Source organism: Mustela nigripes, chromosome 15 (assembly GCF_022355385.1).
Source record: "Mustela nigripes isolate SB6536 chromosome 15, MUSNIG.SB6536, whole genome shotgun sequence".
Classification (NCBI taxonomy): Eukaryota; Metazoa; Chordata; class Mammalia; order Carnivora; family Mustelidae; genus Mustela; species Mustela nigripes.
This window is the reverse complement of record NC_081571.1, coordinates 13,702,202-13,723,968: the sequence shown is the minus strand read 5'-3', so window position 1 is coordinate 13,723,968 and position 21,767 is coordinate 13,702,202. Positions and strand designations below refer to the sequence as shown.

At 40.7% G+C, this 21,767-nt stretch overlaps 1 protein-coding gene across 1 annotated transcript in view; it reads right to left on the bottom strand.

The window, feature by feature from the left end:
• Positions 1 to 21,213, bottom strand: part of FRY (FRY microtubule binding protein) — a 439,393-nt gene extending 418,180 nt beyond the window's left edge. Inside the window, exon 1 of the mRNA XM_059378057.1 lies at positions 20,997 to 21,213. The gene's annotated coding sequence lies outside the window, so the exon portion shown is untranslated. The remainder of the gene's footprint in view (positions 1 to 20,996) is intronic.
• Between the last annotated feature and the right edge of the window lie 554 nt (positions 21,214 to 21,767).

Genomic DNA, 21,767 nt, shown 5'->3' with positions numbered 1-21,767 from the left:
TCCTTATGTCAGTTTTTGAGACATACTTTTGTGTATAGGTAATCACACTGGGTGTCCTCCTCTTAGACATTGAGGGTAGAAGTATTTACTTGTCACATGGGTTCAAAATGCAACACACTTCTATGGGCTGAAAAGTTGTTATATAAATAATACAGGGAAGCCTTTCCTGTGTCTTACATCCCCAAACACGATTAACTAGTATAAAAATAGAATATATCCCAAATGATAAACTTGGTGACTTATTTAGTTTTATATTTTCTGACACTCATATTTAAAGAAAATTTCTTCATTGAGCAAGAAGAAAATAAACCAAACAAATATAGTACATGTGGGGGTGGAGAAAATGAATCTGACATTTTTCCTAGTGCCTCGCTTTGACTATTACATTTCTAATTATAGAGCTATGGACAGGGTTGTTTTAGGCTAGAATGCAAAATGAGTGAGAAGAGATCATTTCCTGGGTAGAGCCAGACCATTTTGTAAAGTAACATTAATCTTTTTTTTTCCCCCAGCAAGACATAAAACATGGATGCCTTTTGTTTTAATGATATAAGTTTCCAAGTAATTGAATCAGAGATGCAGAAACATGGCCTGATGTTGATAAGCCAGCATGATCTGGCTGATTACATCTTCCTTAGGTAATTTTCAGAATCATCAGGATGCTACTTAAACACACACATACATACATATGCACACACACACGCACACACCCCAAAATCATTCCCCGAGACTCATCTGCCCACAATGTATATCTCATTAAGACATTATAATAGAAACTTACATGTGATGAAATTATCATCCTTCCCCAGTAAAGCAGATAAAGTGAACTTATGTCCCTAAGGTGCCTTTCCCTGACCAATAACTAATCACACTGCAGGGGTCACCTTACTCATGTTCTTGCTCTGACCTCTTGATTTTTCACTTCATCTAAATGGCTTAGCTACATCACCTAGGCTCCCACCTGTAGCCTAATTCTCAAACCTTGAGCCTCATGGTTCTACACTGAGCCCCCAGAGGGAAGACAGGCTATCCTTTCAGGAAAGCTGTGGCGTGGCAATGGGTCCACAAGGTCAATCAGGCTCTGACATGTTAGAGAGGTTTCAACCAGATGTCTCAATGAACTTTCCTGGATATGGGAGTGTTATGTAGAAGGAGTTTTCCGTCTGGCCATCTGCATGTAGAAATCTATGTTGTTGCTTTCAATTTTTTCCGAATGACATTTGTTTTAAAAACGCCCAGACCCCAAGGAACTCTAATGAATGCTTTTATAAGCATTCATTAGAGTTCAGAGACAATTTAAAAATACTGATGCCAAGGCTTCCCTATCTGCCTTCCATCACCATCCCAGGCGGAGAGACTGAATTGCCTGCAATAAGAGCTAACTAAATTAGTTATGAGTTTCTGACTTTATTTTTATTATCAAGAGCCTACTACATGTTGGGCACAGCTCTAGCCACTTGAAATATTCTCCTGCATTCCCCTCATGACAAACTTGTGAAACAGGTATCACAATCCTCATTCTACGGATGAAAAAACTCAGCATCTACTACGTGCTGGGTGCTGATCCATATGCTGGGGTTGGGATTAGTTACCACGCAGAGGAGCAATGTTTGGGGTTGTCTGATTCAGATTATACTGCCCAGAAAAAGGGTTCTGTTTAGCAGTATGATTTCCTACCTCTTTGTTCCTGTTTACCACACCTCCATATTGCTCCGGTGCCTTCAAAATCAGCTCCCAAATCAAATCCTCATGCTGGTGACCACTGTTTGGATGGTTTGCCTCTTCTCACACACTGGACAGAGATTTCACACAGTAAACCCAAGAGCAGGTTGATTGTGAGGGAGGTGAGTAGATGTGTTATTTTGGAAAACAGCAGGGAAAGTGAAATTAGTACAGGACGATTATAGCTTTTTATGTTGGAATAGATAGACTGATCACTTTGTTATAAGAAAACAATTTTATTCCATAAACAAATCTGAGATAGAACATGATTAATAACTACGCTATGAACTTATTAGTAGAGAAAAGCAACTAAATATTTCTGGTGGAGAATGGTTTGGGGACATAAATTATCTGGTTTACACATGCAGAATAATCAGTTTTATCAATCAACTGCCATATCTCCAGTGACTGGTACTCATGGAAAAATAAAAAGACTATTAACAACTCTAGTGTGGAACTGGAAAGGAAACTAAAACAAAAACAACTTTAATGGTGCTCTAGGATGAAAGGAGAAGCTGCTGTAGTGACAAGATTTTTCTATATAACTGAAATGTATTTTATCTCATTACATAACATCTAATTATACTATTTACAGCCACTGTCACCAAACTGTACAGGCTACAGTTTAATTTTTTATGGGCTAAAATGTATCTATTTATAATGCTGAAGAAAGCACTGTGAAATAAATAAAAATTGGGAAGTGTATTGAATAATGGAGGTATCGTCGCCATTTCACAAAAGAATTAATATGAAAATAAATAAAAATTACTTTTTTGATTACTAAGCATGTACTAGAAAAGATGACTTTTTGTAGGAATATATATAGAAACCAAGTCATGAAGCCATTTAGTTTGTGGCCAGTACCTTAAATTCTGGGAGACATACAACTGTAAAGATATTTAAATCTCTCTGTACTTACTGAAAAGTTACATTTCCATGCATAATGATGTCAGCTCTCCAAAAGTCTCATTTTATTTCCCCTTTAGGCTTGTTTACTTACATTATCTTATCATTCATGTTATTTACAATACACTATATACAATATAAATTAAGCCAAAATTTTTGGTTAAGGTGTAATTAGTAAGTAGATGGACTTCAGATAAAGCTGAATAAGAGACTTTGACTTATAATTTCTAAAGAGCTCAAAGTTTAAAAATTGTAAGACATACTTTAGATTTTTACATGTATCATTATAATGAACTAGAAGCTATTCTTTAACCTAAATCCATTTTGAGAATAATTAAAAGCAGCAAACACCTGAATTAAGTGTTGTCAGTCCAACTCTCTTACTCTTTCTAAAACAACAGCATTTTTAAAGTGCTCTTTGTAACATAAGTAATGGAGCCATCCAGGTAACTATAGGGAATAGATGTGTATTAAATACTCTGAGGGATATGGAAAGTAACCATGAGGATCTGTGGAGAAAAAGGTCCATAAAAATCAGAGCAAACTGCCAGAAAGCACAAACATCTGGGGTAACTTAGCTTCCTGGACAAATAGTCCCACATACACGGGTTTACAGCCCCAGAAGGTACATCCCCGTGTCCACACAGATGGCCCAAGCCATCCAGAAAAGGGAAAGTTAACTTCGATACTCTTTGTATCAGAAGAAAGAAGTGAGAGTCTTGGTTTAGAGACTCTCGACAAAGCAGGATTAAATTATCCGAAAAACTAACACGTTTACAACATGTTCCCTATAGTGGTAGATGAATGAGACTTACTGTAACTGTTAAGTAGTAAGTGACAGACTTTACATAAGCCCTCCAAAAAAGATACACCAAACTACTGCTGATGCCAAAGGAAGCATTCTATTTGTCAGCAGAGGGATCTATTTGGCACTTATGGGGTAATGCTTCAGAATCAACTATAGGATAATGAGATTAATGTCAGTCTGCCCTCACCTTCTGCTTTGGTTGGTTAATCCTCAGTGAAGATCTTTTGGTGAAGTATATCCTCTTACCTAAAGCATGTTCAAGTAAAAGAGAGACCACCTTGCAAAGTTTGGCAAATAAGTAAATCCATCCACAAAAATCCAGAAACTACACTTAAGTTCTCATATAAAACTTAGGAGCAGACCTGATAGTTCAAAGGGTCAGCAGAAGGGAATTCAGCCTATTAGTGCAAAATAAATCTCCATTTTATAAAATAAGGTTGAGCATTCTCTACAATACTGATGATAATATAATTATTAAGATATTAATAGAAAACTTCCAAAAGTCAGGGAACCGGGTGGCTCAGTGGGTTAAGCCGCTGCCTTTGGCTCAGGTCATGATCTCAGTCAGGGTCCTGGATCGAGTCCACATCAGGCTCTCTGCTCAGTGGGAAGCCTGCTTCCCCCTCCCTCTCAGCCTGCCTCTTTGCCTACTTGTGGTTTCTCTTTCTCTATCAAATAAATAAATAAAATCTCTTAAAAAGGGGGGGGGGAATTCTGTTTAATTTATATATGTCATTCAAGCACCCATTCTTCCCACTGACCAGTATCATTACTCTTGAGGAACTCCTATGCTATGTGGAAAACAAAATGAGTTATTATTAATTCTTACTACACTTATGATTCCAAAGCTCACAAGTTTTTAAAAGTACTGTTAGTAGTTAGTAGGCTGCATTTTAGAATTTAGGATTCTGAAGTTATATTTGCACCTTCAGCTGTTTAGGGCTATAAACAAAGCTGTGGGAATTCATGCTCACTCTTGCCCAAATAATAAAGGTCCATTTACACAACCCATTCACTGAGATGGCAGCCCAGTTTGCCCACTCAAACATACCATGCGGCGTCTTCTGCAGCTGTCAGACCACACCAGTAGTGGATGGTATCATCCTCCATATCGTTCAGCCTCACAGAGCAGACTCCCGCCCCAGATTTTGTAATTTCTTGGATTCACTGGGTGCTCAGGAAGGTAAGGATTTGGATTTTAAAGCACCCCTTTCCCCAGCCACAGATGATGAAACTGGATGGTTTAGAACATCTTGAACTTCTTTCAGGACAACCTGAATAAAACTTACAATCAGCAAAGAAGAGGCTATTACACGCGAGGGGAGAAAAACTAAAACTGCTGCTATTCTTAACCACTTTCTGGCCATGGAATACTGTAAGAGCTTGATCAAAGCTATAGACTCTCTTCCAAAAAAAGAAAAAAAAAAAGTAAAGAAAAAAAAGAGAAGATACATGTTCCCCAGGTTTCACACAAATTTCAAGGGAGAAATCACTGATGTTCTGAATCGCACCCGAGTTACAAATGAAGTCAATAGTGCCTCTGCCATTTTCCTCGGGTCCCTTGTTAACTTTGAATTGTTTCTTGCTCCCTAATTCAGGGTCCAGCTGGCATTGGCCCTTGGCTGGGCCAGTGAGCCTGTGGCGCTGTGTCAGGCGGGAGATTAAAGGAAGACAGTGCAGACCTGGGCTCCTCCTGTCCATCTCTTAATCAACAGTCCTCACACCCGGTCCAGAGGCTGTGCCAGCTTTGACTGTCTTCTACTCTATGGGATAATTCACATACAATTCCTATTCAACGCTGCCAGTATTTCTTTCCGGTGCTAAGGACATGATCCAATGAGAAATCAAGTTCTACTTGATTCTCCTGAATCAAGTTTCAGTACAAATACAATTAAAAGCATATACTATAATGTGTTTGTGTCCAATTGACATTTCTGATAAATGCCTCAACTGTTTAACAAACACTGAGGAGAAACTGAAAACACCCAAAAGGCACTCATCCAATTTGCACTAGCCTGTAAGTGCTGGCAAACATCAGTGTCTGGGAAGGCTTTTAATGTTATTGATAGCTTATTCAAATAGGCTGGAGTGGTCCCACAGGGCCTGAATCACTCCTGCTGCTGAGGAATAAGCCACTTATAAAGCAGAGATGGGGAGAACAGGCTCAGAAGTAAGTGTTCTGCAATGTCTAAATCAAAACGGCCCTTCTCAGCATCTATGATGTAACCAGATGGCCGTAACCCTTTCTTTCAGTTATACAACCCAACCAGCTGTAAGAATGCCTTGAAAACCAAATGCCCAATGACTTCCTTTAAGAAAGAAAATCTTGTAAACAGGTAGTGTGCTGTTTCGGGAGACTTCAGCTGTGATGGTCACAGGAAATACCATGGTCTTAAAGTTTGTTTTTTTAGATACATGTCCTTGTTGAGGACAACAATCTCAGGGAAACAGAAAAAGACAGTGTACAAAAGGAAAGAAAGGGCAAAAGAGAAATAGAAACGCTGAAAGAAGACTTTAAGAAGTGGAGAGGGCTAAAGAAGTGGGGCAGGTGCCCCGTGCTGGTCAGGGAGAAAGGATGCTAGCATGCGTGGAGGCACGCTTGGTTGCTGGTGATTTCAAGGCTCAGGCGCCCTTGGGTGAGAAGGTAAAAGAACACAAATATAGGAGGTTACAGAATGGTGGCTCTGATTCATTTTTTAAAATGTGTGTGTGTGTGAATTTTAAATATATGTATACATGCATATATGTTTGTGTTTTGCAGGAGAGTGGAGGTAAGAGGGCAGACTGAGGAAAGAGAAGCTTAAGTTAGTATTTACAAAAATAAAATAAAAGAGCATCAATTAGTTGGAACTTGTTTGATGCTTTGATGGGATCTTAGAGAACCCAGATAGAAAAAAGCAATCTATATGCTCTTGAGCAAAATATCTGGATAAAGAACGAAGAAGGGACAGTTTAAATGCCTGATTCTACTAATACAAAACACCTTGCTTAGTGCTCTTCACAGTGAAGACACTGAAGCTTTCAAAGACTGACATACTCAAACTGTAGGAGCATAAAGATGGGCTGGGTTCTGCTTGTCTCTCCCGCAACAAAATTTTGGCTACCTCATTGTTCATTAGGCTCTGAATCAGGGGCTGATCAGGAAAAAACATAAGGAGGAGAAACTCAAATCAGTCAGCTTGTGAGCAGCTCTGGCTGAAAGATGGATAGGAAGATTTAAACTATCATAAAGTTTGGTTATTATCTGTGGGTTTCAATTATCATTGGCACCTCGGCTCCCAGGAGAAGCAGTAATTGAGAGCCAGCTGTAGAAATTAAAATTATAAGATAGGGAGGCTGTCAGTATTCTGAATGGCAGCTTTTGATCCGCAGATGGGCTTTGTTTTAAGAGGCCAGTTGGCAGGGTTGTGTGTCTCCTCACATGCATCTGTCAGAGGATGCAAAGCAGAAAAAGCTCATTTGCGCTTCCATGTTAGAATCACCACGAAGGCTCTGAGACCCCTCCCTAGATGATGAAAATATGGGAAACTCATGATAACAAGAGTACTAATATGAGGCAGAGGTAGGAATCCAGATGTAGAGTTCTTACTTTCCAAGTGAAAACAATCTTAGGCTACTCTAAAACTCCTCAAGAAAGTGGTATGAGACAGACATAGTCCTCAGTCTTGGGGCTAACTGGAAGCTTTTCTGGTGTTTCAAAACACAAGGACCAAGGTCTGGTAACTTTCAGCTTGTCTAAAAAGCTATATAATGATTTACTATCATGGAAAGACATTTGGGATAAATTGTGTTAGCTGACAAAAGCAACTTACAAAACAGTATATTAAATGATTCCATTTTTTTTGTGTATAATGTGTGAAGAAAAGAAATATGGGAGGGAACATGCAAAATGCAAACAGTGATTGCATTTGGAAGGTAGGATAATTGGTGGCTTTATTTTCTTCTGTTTAACTAAATCTTTAAAATTTTCTACATTGAATACATTAGTTGCATAATAAAAATATTTTAATAACATTAATAGTAAACTATATTTTAATGTACCTTAAGTACGCCTAAGATATTTTTTAAATGTATTAATGAGAGGTCACATAGCCAAGATGTTGAACCTGTGGGAATAAAAAAGCAATTTCATAACCGATTTCCAAAAATTCCCAAATAGATGCCCCAGCATCTCTTTAAGGAAAAGCCAAGAGGAATGCAATGTAGATTTCACTTGCTACAATATATTAACAAGAACGTTTAAGATCGGCTAACTACTTATGAACTCATGGAATCTGTAATTAAATGCACTCTATTTAGTCATTGCTTCAAGAGTAAACTTAGGGTTGCCAATGGTTTTCTTCTTACTTGAGAAGATAACAGTATGTGCTATGGTGAGTGCTGTGAATTGTGTAAGACTGGTGATTCACAGACCTGGACCGCTAAAGCAAATAACACATTATATGTTAAGAAAAAAAGAAAGAAAGAAAAAGAAAGAAAGAAAGAAAGAAAGAAAGAAAGACAATAGCAAATGAAGGTAAGAGTTCCCCAATTCTTGGCATCAGAGCACTGAGTGGCATCTCAACACTCTACTTGTTCTACTTTTGGTGGATTTAATTCCACTCTTCTGAAGAGTGGGTACAGAGAATTCCTGCAAAGAATAATGCCAATCTGTGCTCCCACTTTAAAGTGTTTGTTTCCACTTCTGCTGCTTTCTAGTCATCTAGACATTCCATGTAAGGCAAAAAAGATAGGTACCAGAGGAGAAGAGATGTTCTAGACTGGGCTGTGGGTGCCAGCAAGGAAGTGCCTATAGCTGTATGATGATGAACGACTTGATAGAATGGTTGCCATAGCAATGGACATTACTGGGCTAAATTTGAGAGACAAAAATAGCTAGGATTTTCACTAGACTGTCACATTACAGTCATTTCCAAAAGCAACAAGAGTAACAATAACAATAGGCAACTACTCCGTACCAGGCCATTAGTGCACTAGATATTTTATATATATTCTCTTGCAAACTCAACGAAGTTACCCAGTAGAATTCAGTGGCCAAAGAAAGCCAAGACTGATAGATGTAAGCATACACCCTGGGAGGATTATGTAGGTGCTTAAATTCATGATTCTGGGGTCAGACACTCTTGAGTTCTTCCCTCAACTTCTTCACTTGCTATCAGAGTGACATTACGCGAAATATCTAGCCTCTTTGTTCTTTGTTTTCCTAACCTGGAAAATAGAGATAATAACTGCGTCTATTACACAGAGGGTGTAAGGGGGTGGCTGTGAGGGTGAAATGAGGTAAGAAGACATTGTGATGCCATTGGCTTGGCACTGGCCACACAGTCTTCAACAGGTGCTGATTCACGTCTCTTTCTGTGGATGAGGGGGTGGAAAGTCCAGGTCAGTCTGAATCAAAGCTCTCCCCACTCCAAAAACATACCCAAGATAATGTAGCCATTGTTCAAAAGAACTCTGACCTTTATTCTGATCATTTTCATAGTGAAGAAAATTATTTTTCATTTCCATGCAGTACTTACCAAGACAGTTTCCACCTGCAGTTGCTATAGAAATAAAAAAAACTGCTGAAGTGAACATTTTGTGAGCACTGAGACCAAATTTCCAAATTTTAAGTACTGTTATAGATAAGTGAGATCAAATTTCAAAACCTTAAGTGCTGTTTCAGATAAGTATGCTTTTAAGAGACACAACTAAAGCATCTAATGTGCTATTAGAGCCTGTGAGTGTCCACACTGAATTCTTCTGTTGGATTTATTTCTACTGTTTAGAAAAGCATCTAAGTAAAAGAAGAAAATCCTTATATGTAATTCTGTCTTAAGTGGTTTCTGCATAAAGTCCCTATGATCTAACTTCTTTAGTGGTGGTTCAAGGATTATTATTATTTTTGTTTTACTGATTTAACAAAGGAAAAAGAAGTCAGTAGATACAGACTTCCAATTTTCCAAATCACTTTTGATTTTTTGTCAAAGCACAAACTACACTTTTAAGTGGTAGTGATTAATCTGTGTGCCTTATGCTCTGGACATTAGCATTTGATGATCTGATATTTGTTTATCAATGTCCGAAATGTCTGCTCATCTCCCTCAATCCATACACCAGAATCTGAGTAGTCATGCCACATAGTCCCTATTCATGTCAACTTGTTACATATTTTATTTTATTTTTTAAAATTTTATTTATTTATTTATTTGTTTGTTTGTTTGTTTGTTTAAGTGATCTCTACCTCCAGTGTGGGGCTTGACCTTGAAATCAAGTGTCACATGCTCTTCCAACTGAGCCAGTCTTACATATTTTAGGTACGTTTTTATTACCTGTGTTTTTTCTCATTACTTACTCATTTCAGGTCATTTTACCTTTTAGAATTTTTTAGCAAGTAATTAAGTTATTATTAAGTAAGTTATTAAGTAAGTTTTTATTACCTGTGTTCTTTCTCATTTCTTTCTCACTCCAGGTCATTTTACCTTTTAGAATTTTTAAAAATTATATTTCCTTATTTAAATGCTTTTCAGTTTTCTATATTCCAAAGCATCATATTTTATAAGATGACATGAACTTTCAGAAAAATCTTCATGGCCTTCAGGTCTGGGATAAATACATGCTCGTCTTCCCTCTTCCTTCCTCCTTCCCTCTTTCCTTTCCATACTTCCCTCCCTTCTTTTCCTTATCTTTTGTATTAAGACTGCATTCTTTTAGAGCAGTTTTAGGTTCACAGTGTGAACCTAAAATTTTGCATATAACCCTGTCCCTACACATGTATAGGCTCCCCCATTATCAAAACCCCCCATCAGAGTCGTGCATTTGTTACAGCTGATGAACCAATATGGACACATCATAATCACCCAAAGTCCACAGTTTCCATTATGATTCACTCTTGGTGCTGTATTCCTGTGGATTTGGACAAATATTTAATGACAAGTATCTATTATACGCATATGGTATTTCATTTTTTTTCTACAACATTTAGCACTATGGCTTATCTTATTATTAAATTTATTACAACACAGGTTTCCTCTGCTATCATTAAGCTTTTATAAAAGGCCTACATCAGTACTTGTTTTCACCAACAAAAAGAAGTCTGAAGAAGATTTTCACTTTTACAAAATGGTAACTGCTTTTTCTCTTTACACCCTCTTGGCTTACAAAAAGTTTCACAGGAATGCTCTAATTTTGAAAGCTGGAGAAACCTGTACTTTGTTATGACCAAATAGATTATTCTGTTTTTACTGCTTTCTCTTCTTCTATTATTCTATTGTTCTAGCAAACTCCATTAAGTAATTGACCTTTATTTAAAGTGGTATTGCTTATTTGTGTCTTACATTAAGTTCCCTAGGTAAACTAAATCAGAGTTGGAAATTTCTATACTTTTTTTGTCTGTCTAGTTTTCAATCCAATATCACAGAATTTTATTTTTTTTAAGATTTTATTTATTTATTTGACAGAGAGAGACACAGTGAGACAGGGAAAACAGCAGGAGGTGAGGGAGAAGCAGACTTCCTGCTGCTGAGCAGGGAGCCTCATGTGCGGCTCAATCCCAGGACCCTGGGACCATGACCTGAGCCGAAGGCAGATGCTTAATGACTGAGCCACCCGGGTGCCCCTCATAGAATTTTAATAATAGTCATTTGTAATAGTTCCCCCCCTCCTTTTTTAAAGAGGGAGTGGGGAGAGGCAGAGAGAGAGGGACAGAGAAAATCTGGGTGTGGAGCCTGACATGGGGCTTGATGTCAATATCTTGAAATCATGACTTGAGCTGAAATTAAGAGTGGGATGCTTAACCAAATGAGCAATCCAGGCAATCCCCCATTTATAACAGATTTTTAAATTTGTCTAGCCAAGTTTATCTTCATGACTTCTATTTGTTAAAATTTCAGTTTTGATGGGTTTTTTTTGATACTTCATTATTGATGATTTAACTATCAAAGTATAAAGTATTATGTGAAACTTTTATTTCATAATTAATAAGAATCTTTAGGCCAGGGATGCCTGGGTGGCTCAGATGGTTAAGCAGCTGCCTTTAGCTCAGGTCATGATCCCAGCGCCCTGGGATCGAGTCCCACATCAGGCTCCTTGCTTGGCAGGGAGACTGCTTCTCCCTCTGCCTCTGCCTGCCACTGTCTGCCTGTGCTCGCTCACTCACTCTCTCTCTCTCTCTAACAAATAAATAAATAAAAAGTAAAAAAAATAAAATAAAAGAATCTTTAGGCCAAAGAAGGGTGGGAATTCTAGTGTCAACCAAACAATATATTTTATATCAGCAAATACTTATTAAGCACCTGTCATTTATAGCTACTTTTCTAGGCTGTAGGGCTGACAAGATAAGCGAGAATATGTCTCTTTCCACTCTACCCCCAAAAGAGTGCAATTCAAATTCATAAAGGTTAAATCTAAAATAGAATGCAAACACGAGAACAACTCCAGGAAGGCTCCCCAGTCTCACCTCACCCTCCCATTATGGGGTCTCACTTATATGCATCAACACAAAGAAAGGGCTCCAGGAAGCAAAGGCCTCACAAGCATCACTGATGTTGAAAGCAACATGCAGCTCTTGTGTAGATGTAATTGTTCATCATCAGTTTTCTTGATGATTCAAATGTTTCTGCACATTATCTCGTTTCACTGAATACTCCATTTTCACATGGGCCTAAATTGTGTATGAAATCAGAGTTCAAAAGGACATAAAAGCCTAGATTTCAAAACATATAGGAGGTTAAAAGACATTTAACTAGTATGGATAAACCCAAGGAGTGTCCTGACCAACATCAAATCTAGGCCAGCAACATAAACGAGGTAGAAAATCATTCACTGTCTAATTTAGGTTAATATTGCTACTTTAATTAAAGTTATGATGTCAGTTTGGAAACACAATGGGGGAGCAGCTGTGCTCCAGTAAAAACATCCCTACAATTTCCATCAACATAGATAAGCTCTTACACAATGCTAAGGAGATGTGTGCAAAGCCACAAATGGAAAGAATTGTAAGCAGAAGGCAATCTCAGAGTTTTCACTGAAGAAATTACCCTTCTTATATTATGAGATGGTGCTCCCGCTTACATTTTCATTATTATTTCTTAACATGCATGGTCAAGATTCTGAGGAAAAGTCACTGGACTTTAAAGACATTATAATTATTAACCTACCACATAAAGAGAAATCATGAGGTTGCTATAATTCATCTCATTTACTTGGCTGTGAGCCCTAACACTTCTACCCCCCTCGCACTGCTGTCATTCATCATAAAGAGCAATGTCTTGAATATAGAAACAACTCAAGTGTCCATTGTGATGAATGGATACAGATGAGATTGATGTGTATGTGTATGTGTGTGTGTATAATTCAGCCATAAGAAGGAATTGAGATCTTGCCATCTACTACAACATGGATGGACCCAGAGGGCATTATGCTAAATAAAATAAGTCAGAGAAAGACAAATACTATATGATTTCACTTATTTGTGAGATCTAAAAAAACAAAACAGTCAAACAAAAAAGCAGAAACAGACCCATAAATATAGAAAACAAACTCATGGTTACTAGAGGACGGGGAGCAGGAAGATGAGCAAAATGGGTAAAGGTGTGGGAGGAGGTACAGGCTTCCAGTTGTGGAAGGAATAAGTCACAGGGACGAAAGGTACAGCATAGGGAATATAATGTAGTGCAATAGTGTTATATGGTGACAGCTACATTGTGGTAAGCATGGCATAATGTATAGACTTGTCAAATCACTATGCTGTACACCTAAAACTAATATAACACTGTGTGTCAACTATACTTTTTTTTTAAGATTTTATTTATTTTATTTGAAAGACAGAGATCACAAGTAGGCAGAGAGACAGGCAGAGGGAGAGGAAGGGAAGCAGGCTCACCACTGAGCAGAGAACCTGATGCAGGGCTCGATCCCAGCACCCTGGGATCATGACCTGAACTGAAGGCAGAGGCTTTAACCCACTGAGCCACCTAGGCGCCCCTCAACTATACTTTAATAACATTTTTTTAAAATGTCTTAAGTCCAACCCCACAACCATCCAACTAATCGCCGCCCTCCATCAGCATCTGGAAAGTACCGGTATATTTGAACCATGTGTGCCTAGGCCTATCACCACACCAACAGTACATCTGGTACTATTTTGAGAAACTCACATTGAGAAGTGTGCTCCTGAGTACATTTACAATACACAATTCTCTTTGCAACTCCAGTTTTACTCAGAAACAATCTTTCTATAAGTTGCCTACAATTTTCATGTTTCCTGACTTTAACTGATATTCCAAATCCACAGAAAGGAATGACCCCAAACATATAGTTACCTTAGAGTTAAAGGCGTATTTGCTTAGGAGTTCATTTATGTGTTTAACAACTTAACAGTTTTGCCTCCTCTTGGTCCTGGATGGCTCATCTCTCATTTGGGGATCCTTTATGTAGTGTGGTTCCTCATTTTTTTTTTATTTTTCTCAAGATGAACACTGCACACCTGACTTCAATATGCAGCGAAGGCTGACTGTGAGCGTGGCTGGACCATCTGGTACCACAACTCAGATGTAATTAATGTTTACTGGGTGAGTACCATGTGTCAGATCCGGACTGAGGCATTTCTGCACATTTGGCTGAATGCTCCTTGTGTACATGGGGCTAATTCATTACTGGACTATTTTAAAAATCCCCATATATTAACCATGTCTTGTATTTTCTGTATTCTGATGTTCTCACATCTTGGGGTCCTGATGACACTGCAGGCACTGCCCTTCACAGGGTGAGCTCATTCCTAGAGATAAATTTGCCTTCCAGTGTGCCTTTCATATGCAAACCAATCAATCCAGAGCCCATATTCCCCACCCTCACACTCAGCACTGCTGTCCACCTGCCCTAATCACCCCAGGGCCAGGTACCAGACAACTAGGGACAGACAGCCTCTATGCCCCAAAGCTCTCTGAAATTACTGAATCCTAAACCTGCCTCTCCTGCTACCTTCTCTTGCCCACATTCACTCCATGCTCCCTCCACTGCCCTGTGGCTCTGCGTGACTTATGTGCTTCCTGCTTCTAGGGATCTGTGAGCACAATAAATAGAACTGCCCTATGACCCAGCAATTGCACTACTGGGTATTTACCCTAAAGATACAAACGTAGTGATCCAAAGGGGCACGTGCACCTGAATGTTTATAGCAGCAATGTTCACAATAGCCAAACTATGGAAAGAACCTAGATGTCCATCAACAGATGAATGGATCAAGAAGATGTGGTATATATACACAATGGAATACTATGCAGCCATCAAAAGAAATGAAATCTTGCCATTTGCGACAACATGGATGGAACTAGAGCGTATCATGCTTAGCGAAATAAGTCAAGCAGAGAAAGACAACTATCATATGATCTCCCTGATATGAGGAAGTGGTGATGCAACATGGGGGCTTAAGTGGGTAGAAGAAGAATCAATGAAACAAGATGGAATTGGGAGGGAGACAAACCATAAGTGACTCTTAATCTCACAAAACAAACTGAGGGTTGCTGGGGGGAGGGGGTTTGGGAGAAGGGGGTGGGATTATGGACATTGGGGAGGGTATGTGCATTGGTGAGTGCTGTGAAGTGTGTAAACCTGGTGATTCGCAGACCTGTACCCCTGGGGATAAAAATATATGTTTATAAAAAATTAAAAATTAAAAAAAAATTCCTTCCTTTATGACAGTCATTTCCATGTCTCCATGTCTTACCATACATGATTAAAGCATCCCAATTAATCATAGAATTGGCAGCTAAGATTATTCTGTTTTTCATTCATCCTACCCTCTGTGTTCAGTAAAAACAAGTTTTAAATTATTCTTGTCTTTGGGGAGCCTGGGTGGCTCAGGTGGCTCAAGTGGCTCAGGTGGCTCAAGTATCTGACTCTTGATTTCGACTCCAGTCATTATCTCAGGGTCATGAGTTCAAGACCCCGGTCAGCTCCACGCTCAGTTGTGGAGTCCACTTGACATTCTCTCTAGCCCTCTGTCCCTCCCCCACTCAGGTGAAAGCGGATACAAGCTATCTAAATAAATAAATAAATAGAATCTTTAAATCATTGTTGTCATTTGTCATCTGCTTGGTCCATGTTAACAATACTTAATGAAAGTAATTATACATAAGTTCCTTTAGTGTACTAGTATACAATCAAAAAGACTGAATTAATAATTATTTTCTATTATGTGAAAGAGACAGCTCTGATCCATCCACCAGGTCTCTTCAGAGCACACACTGCTTTGCCTGTGCGTGGGGAGAGACACACACCATTTACTCTTCCCTAAGCAAGCAGACAATGTATATTAGAAGCCCACAAGTGACCTTAGTTGGTTACATATTGTGTTTCGGAGGTCCCAGTTTCATGGAACTGGAATCGGGGCATATCTTTGCAGGTCTGGCTATCACATTAATAGAACTGTGGGGTTATCCTGGCAATGCTAATTGTTCACTTTGGATCCTCATGACTGCTTCAGAGTTTGCTGCTAAGTGAAGTTCCCTGCCAGTTCCTTCTGTTGCATCTTCATAGAGCTTTCTCTTTGGCCTCTGCTTGACTAGGAAGCAATAAGGAAGAAGCACTGACAGACAGTATATTGCCTATCAAGGCTTTCTTCTTTCCTTTTCATCTTTTTCTTTGTCAAAATGTCAAGACGGCCATTTGGGGGGGGGGGTGGTCAAAAAGTAGACTGCAAGGCAAGGCCTTAAAGCATGTGTGTGTATATAAATACACATGTTCTCTCAGAAACACACATCCAGACAAGGTCACCAGCACTGAATTCCTGTGTCAGAGGAGCCTACTGAAGGAAAAGCATGTGCCTATTAATCCTGGTTACTCTCAAATACCCAGTAGGACAAGTACATGAAATTGAACCAAGCATAAATTTCAAGCAATTTATGATTTGGGATCGCAGGAAAGAATCAGAGTATTAAATTGTTAGAAATTCTTTCAGTGGTCAAAGATTAAGATGGAATTTCTTCTATACTGAACTAGTCTTTGTAATGGCATGACATATTTTGAATAGGGGTCTGTAAATAAAATCAAGGAGTTAATGCTGGCCTATACCCTTTCTCAATGTCTGGCATTTCTGTCAATGTCATAATTTTAAGAATACATCTTCTAACTAGCAGGAGAGTAGTGAACTACTTGATGTGCCTCCATGCCTTCCACAGGAGGTTATTCATTCACTCATTCTACAGATATTTATTTATTGAGCAGATTAACTATGTGTCATGGACTATCCTTAAGTGGCTAACAGATGGTAGAGCACAAGACAAAAAAAGTCCTTGCACCCCTGGAGCTTGGTCTAACAGAATGAGTGACTATATGAATGAATGAATCAATAGGGTTGAGGAGATGAAGGAGGCACAGATTAGCATATTTCACTGATTTTTTTTTCACATTTTAACATCTCTGAAATCAGGATGTGTCTTAATATTGATGGTATCTTAAAACTGCTGATAACTTGGCAGTACCATTGTCATTTCTCTGCACATGCATAAATTTGGTCACAGTTATTCATTTTGTTATCACTTCTAAATTATGGGCATTGTTGGTACTGCATGTGTTCTGTTTAATTGCCATTTAAATGGTTTTCAAAAAGATTCTGTGATGATTTGGCACTGAAAGAAGATGTGCCTGTGTATGCACCACAGCACAGAAACAGAGCAGTGGGGCATAAATATTATATTACTAAGGGAAACATTTGTCTTTGTTTGGCATTTCCATATTACCTTGCAAAGCAAGATCCAAATGCTTTACCAGATTGAAAAAAGAAAGACACAGAAGAGGAATCTGTTACAGCATGTTACTGAGATATAGCAAACCCAGTGCCTCTCACACTTTGCTTAGGGAAGCAACAGTAATGAAGGAACAGGCAGGAAAAAGTACCAAAACCTACGGAACACATGGAGGCCTGAAAGCAATGAGAGAGCAGTGTGACTGATTCATACGGTATCATGGAAGATGACAGTTAAGATGGAATACATGTTATAATATAACTGGTAGTGTTTTGTCTTCTTGTGTAACATAAAAATGTTATTTCTTATAACTGATGACACTTTAGATTTGACAAAATATGGGAATAAAAACAGATAGCTAGTTAATGAGAAGTGTTATAAATAGAACAGAATAGAGTAGAAGTTTGTTGATACTGGACAGTTTTAAGTTAGTGAGGTACCTGCACAAACCCAACTTTAGGCAAACTGTGCAGTATCAATTTGGTATAGATTTTTAGATCACTAGTCATTCTAAAGAAAACTACATCACTTCATATCCCCAACAATGTTTTTGGTATGTTTCCCATTCTCCTCCAAGAGTGTGACAATGAGCAAACCTCGTGTTCTACTTTCCCAACTTTAATTAGCGCTGCTCCAGTTTGGGGCTTACAGTTTACAGAATTTAGAGGGGAGGTGCTGGGGCTGTATTCTAAATGCAAACCTTCTGACTGCTGCAGGGGAAGGAGTGAAATAATTAGACAGGAGAGTCCATCTGAAATCCCAAAGCATGCATACGGGACTTTGAGGTTCTTAGCACTAGAGTAACATGAGTAAAATGCCAACTACACAGATATGTTTCCAGGCAGCATATGGCCTCAGCTCAAAAATGCATCTATTTCTCTTTAGGCTTGGTACTTCAAATCATTTTGGAACCAGAGAGAGTTGAAAACTATACCAAGGGAGAGAAAACACACACACACACACACCCCTCTAGGCAGGAGAAATGAGAAAACAATGGCTGTCGATTACAACACACACCAATTTTTAGACACAGTTGCAGAACTTACTGTTTCACAACCGTGACATCAATTTTTGATACCATTCAGCCAGTGACAACTGTGTTACTATAGAAGTGAGTAATGGAATCAGAAATAGGTGTGTGGCCACACCCATCACCAAGATAACAGGTAAATAGGTTTCTATGCGGTGAACACACAGCTTCAGTAGTATTGACAATGGGCTACACCATACACGTGGCATTTCACACCATGGGGAAGGCCTGCTTCCTGCTCCTGGGGCCCTATGTTAATTTCCTTTCTGGTCAGCAGTGGAGAATATAGGAATTCCCTGGACAAATACCACCATCCCCATCAACCTTGTTTCAGTTTTTTCCTTTAAGTAGGCAGGCCTATGTCAGGAATTCTCTGACAGTTGGTACAGGAAGATGAGTGTGCCAGTGTGAACAGTGCAGGGGATGTGCTGCTGCCAACTGGTGGTATGTACTTACATGTGCAGAGCTAAAACAGACTTGGAAGACTAAGAGGGTAGAGACTGCTCCTTAAGTGGCAGTCGGGAAACACTTGGTTACCTGTCTTCCAGAACCAACTTCTCTGAAAGGACAAGGAGGTTATATGTCTAAAGATTCCCATCTGATTTACATGCTGGGGACTGGGGCTTAGGGGGAATCTGGAGAGTTCCTGAGGTTACCCTTTGGTGAAGGGAATACTTGTTGGGCACAGGCAAACAGTGTTAGGTTTCCAGAGGGAAAAATAGTCTATAAAAGGGTTTGAATCCAAGAGGCCAGCACATAATATTTGCCATATTTTGATTTCCCACTACATTATAATATGGCAACTCTCTCTCAAGAGACGCTGGGATGGGGTACCTGGGTGGCTCAGTGGGTTAAAGCCTCTGCCTTCGGCTCAGGTCATGATCCCAGGGTCCTGGGATAGAATCCCGCATCGGGCTGCTCCTCGGGTACCCTTCTTCCTCTTCTCTCTCTCTCTCTGCCTGCCTCTCTGACTACTTGTGATTCTGTCTGTCTAATAAATAAATAAAATCTTAAAAAAAAAAAAAGAGATGCTGGGAGATAGCATAGGGTAGGGGTAAAGAGCATGGGCAGTGAATCAAACAGATCCAGGGTCAAATCTCACCTCTATCACTTCCTTGACATATAGTCTTGGGAAAATTACATAATCTCTTTTGTTTCTGAAACAGGGTGAGTAATAATATCTCATCAGGTTGACTGTGAGATTTAAAGTCATAATTTATGGGGCACCGGGTGGCTCAGTGGGTTAAGTCTCTCCCTTTCGCTCAGGTCATGATCTCAGGGTCCTGGGATCGAGACCCACATCAGGCTCTCTGCTCAGCAGGGAGCCTGCTTCCTCCTCTCTCTCTGCATGCCTCTTTGCCTACTTGTGATCTATGTCAAATAAATAAATAAATAAAATCTTTTTAAAAAGTCACAATTTATGTAAAAACTTAGTGATATACCTGGTACATAGTATGTGCTCAGTATTTGAATACTATTGTGTCACTATTAAAGAAGCTTCCTTTTCTTTATGATGTAACCTTAGAGAGGTTATGTTGCCTGGTGTGGGGGTAAATCTTATGGCTCAAAACAGGATGTCTGTGTTCTTGGCTAAGGGTGTCTCCAGAGCACAAAAATTGGTATTATGAAGTTGTCTTATGGTATGAATGTCTTGGTTAGGAATGAATAAAGTAAACTTAATAATCCATGTGTATAATCAGGAAGGTTGATCAGAATTCGACAGAATTCTGTAGATATATATGTAGATATATTCGTTGAAACCTAATTTCAAGTCAAAGGGATATCCATATGTTACCACCTCTACTCTGAGCTACTTTACCATAGGCCTGTTCCCACAATCTTATGTAAAACTCTGTTATACCTCTAATCATTTCTCTACATTGGAGAAAGTTTTGTAAAGCAAATAATCCCCACCTAACCCGCCTTATTTCGAAGGTTAAAACTTTCTCCTATCTTCAAGTGGGTACACATGTTCTGTATTCTTTGTTCCCATCTCCCATCGGAAAAGCGGGGCTATAACTTCTCCTCCCTTTCCTGTGCTCCACAGCACCCGCCCAGCACTCAAGGAGAGCTGATTGGAAGCATATGGCAAGAAGAAACTATTCAAATTTGACAGGAGTAATCACTGGCACCTTGGACACACTGGTGTTTGGGGGATCTTTAATTAGAAGGCAGACTTGAAATTTGGAAGCTCTTGGGGCACAGACATTGGTAGCGCCCATTCTAGGGAGAGAGAAGATGGGGGGATACTGACTACCTGCTGCACGGTTTTCAAGCAAAAGCCATAAGGTGGCGGTTCAGGATGTCCTGTGTCCCAAGGACCCTACCGAAGGGAGAGTCCCACAGAGGAATTTCCTCAAGAAAGGGCCTGTGTCGGGAATGCTGCTTGGGTCAGAAAGTGGCATGGGTTCCTGCATGCCCACATTCAGACACAGGTGTCCTCAACTGGGTGCTCTAGCTGTCTTTCAAGGTGCGGGCCTCAGGGACCCCCGAGTCTGGCTCCTTAAGTCTCAGCATCAAACTTTCTCCCGGAACAGGACCTCTTTCAAACCACATGGAGACAGGAGGAGGATGGAGGATGGGGATGCAGCCAGCTGCTGCCCGAGACAGCCCTCCTCCCCCCACCCCGCTTCCCTCTGCCCCCACCCTCTTCCTCGCGGGGAAAGCGGCCCAGACAGCGCAGCCCCGCCCAGCCCCACCCACCCCGCTCCCAGCCCACCACTCGGTCTTGGTAGCCTAGAGCTTCACAAAGCCACTTGCCGGTCGCTGCGGTGCGCCGGACGAGGGGGCGAGCGGGGTTGGGTACCTTTAGGAAGAGGCCAGGACACCGGCGCCCGAAGAGACCCGCAGCATCGCCCGCACGCCGCCGCCGCTGCCGCCGCGAGGGGCTACTTCGCTGCGCTGAGAACCCGATCCGGCAGGGACCGGGCGCCGCCGCCGCCTGTGCCGCTCGCGCTCCCTGAGCTGCGCTCCACTCGCTGCACCCCGGCTCCGCTGCCGGGCGACCGCCACTGTCAAGCGGAGCGCCGCCCCCTGCGCGCCCGGCGAGCCGCGGACCCCCGGGACGCGCCGCCGACGGGATTGGTTGCGGAAGTCGCTGGCTCCGCCCCCGCGCGCCGCGCCCCTCCCGCGCCGGTGGCGCGCGCGGCGGCCGGCTCTCTCCAGGGGCGCCGCGGGAGGGTGGGGTCCCGGGCTGGGCGAGGCTTCCTGCGGGTACGGCGCGCGCGGAGCCTCCGCTCCTGGGCTCTGCAGTTTCTCCCTCCTCGGCCAGCCCAGAAATAACTGGACGGCCAAGAAGAAAAAGAGGAAACATCTTCTGAAGGGCCCTTCGCGGGGAGGGCAGTGGGCTGCAGGGGTTCCGGGGTGAAATCTTAATGATAGACATTTATTAAGGAAGCCCAGGAAGGGCTCCCTAGGGTGGAGTATTGGATTATAGCCAAAGGGTTTCTTTTGTTTTTTGTTTTAGCTGGTTTATTTTTTAACCTGAAGGCGCCCTCACACACCGTCTAAACTTCATCTTACGAAGAAGCAAAATCCAGTTCAACAACTTGTCCAAGGTCACAGACCAAGGAGATTG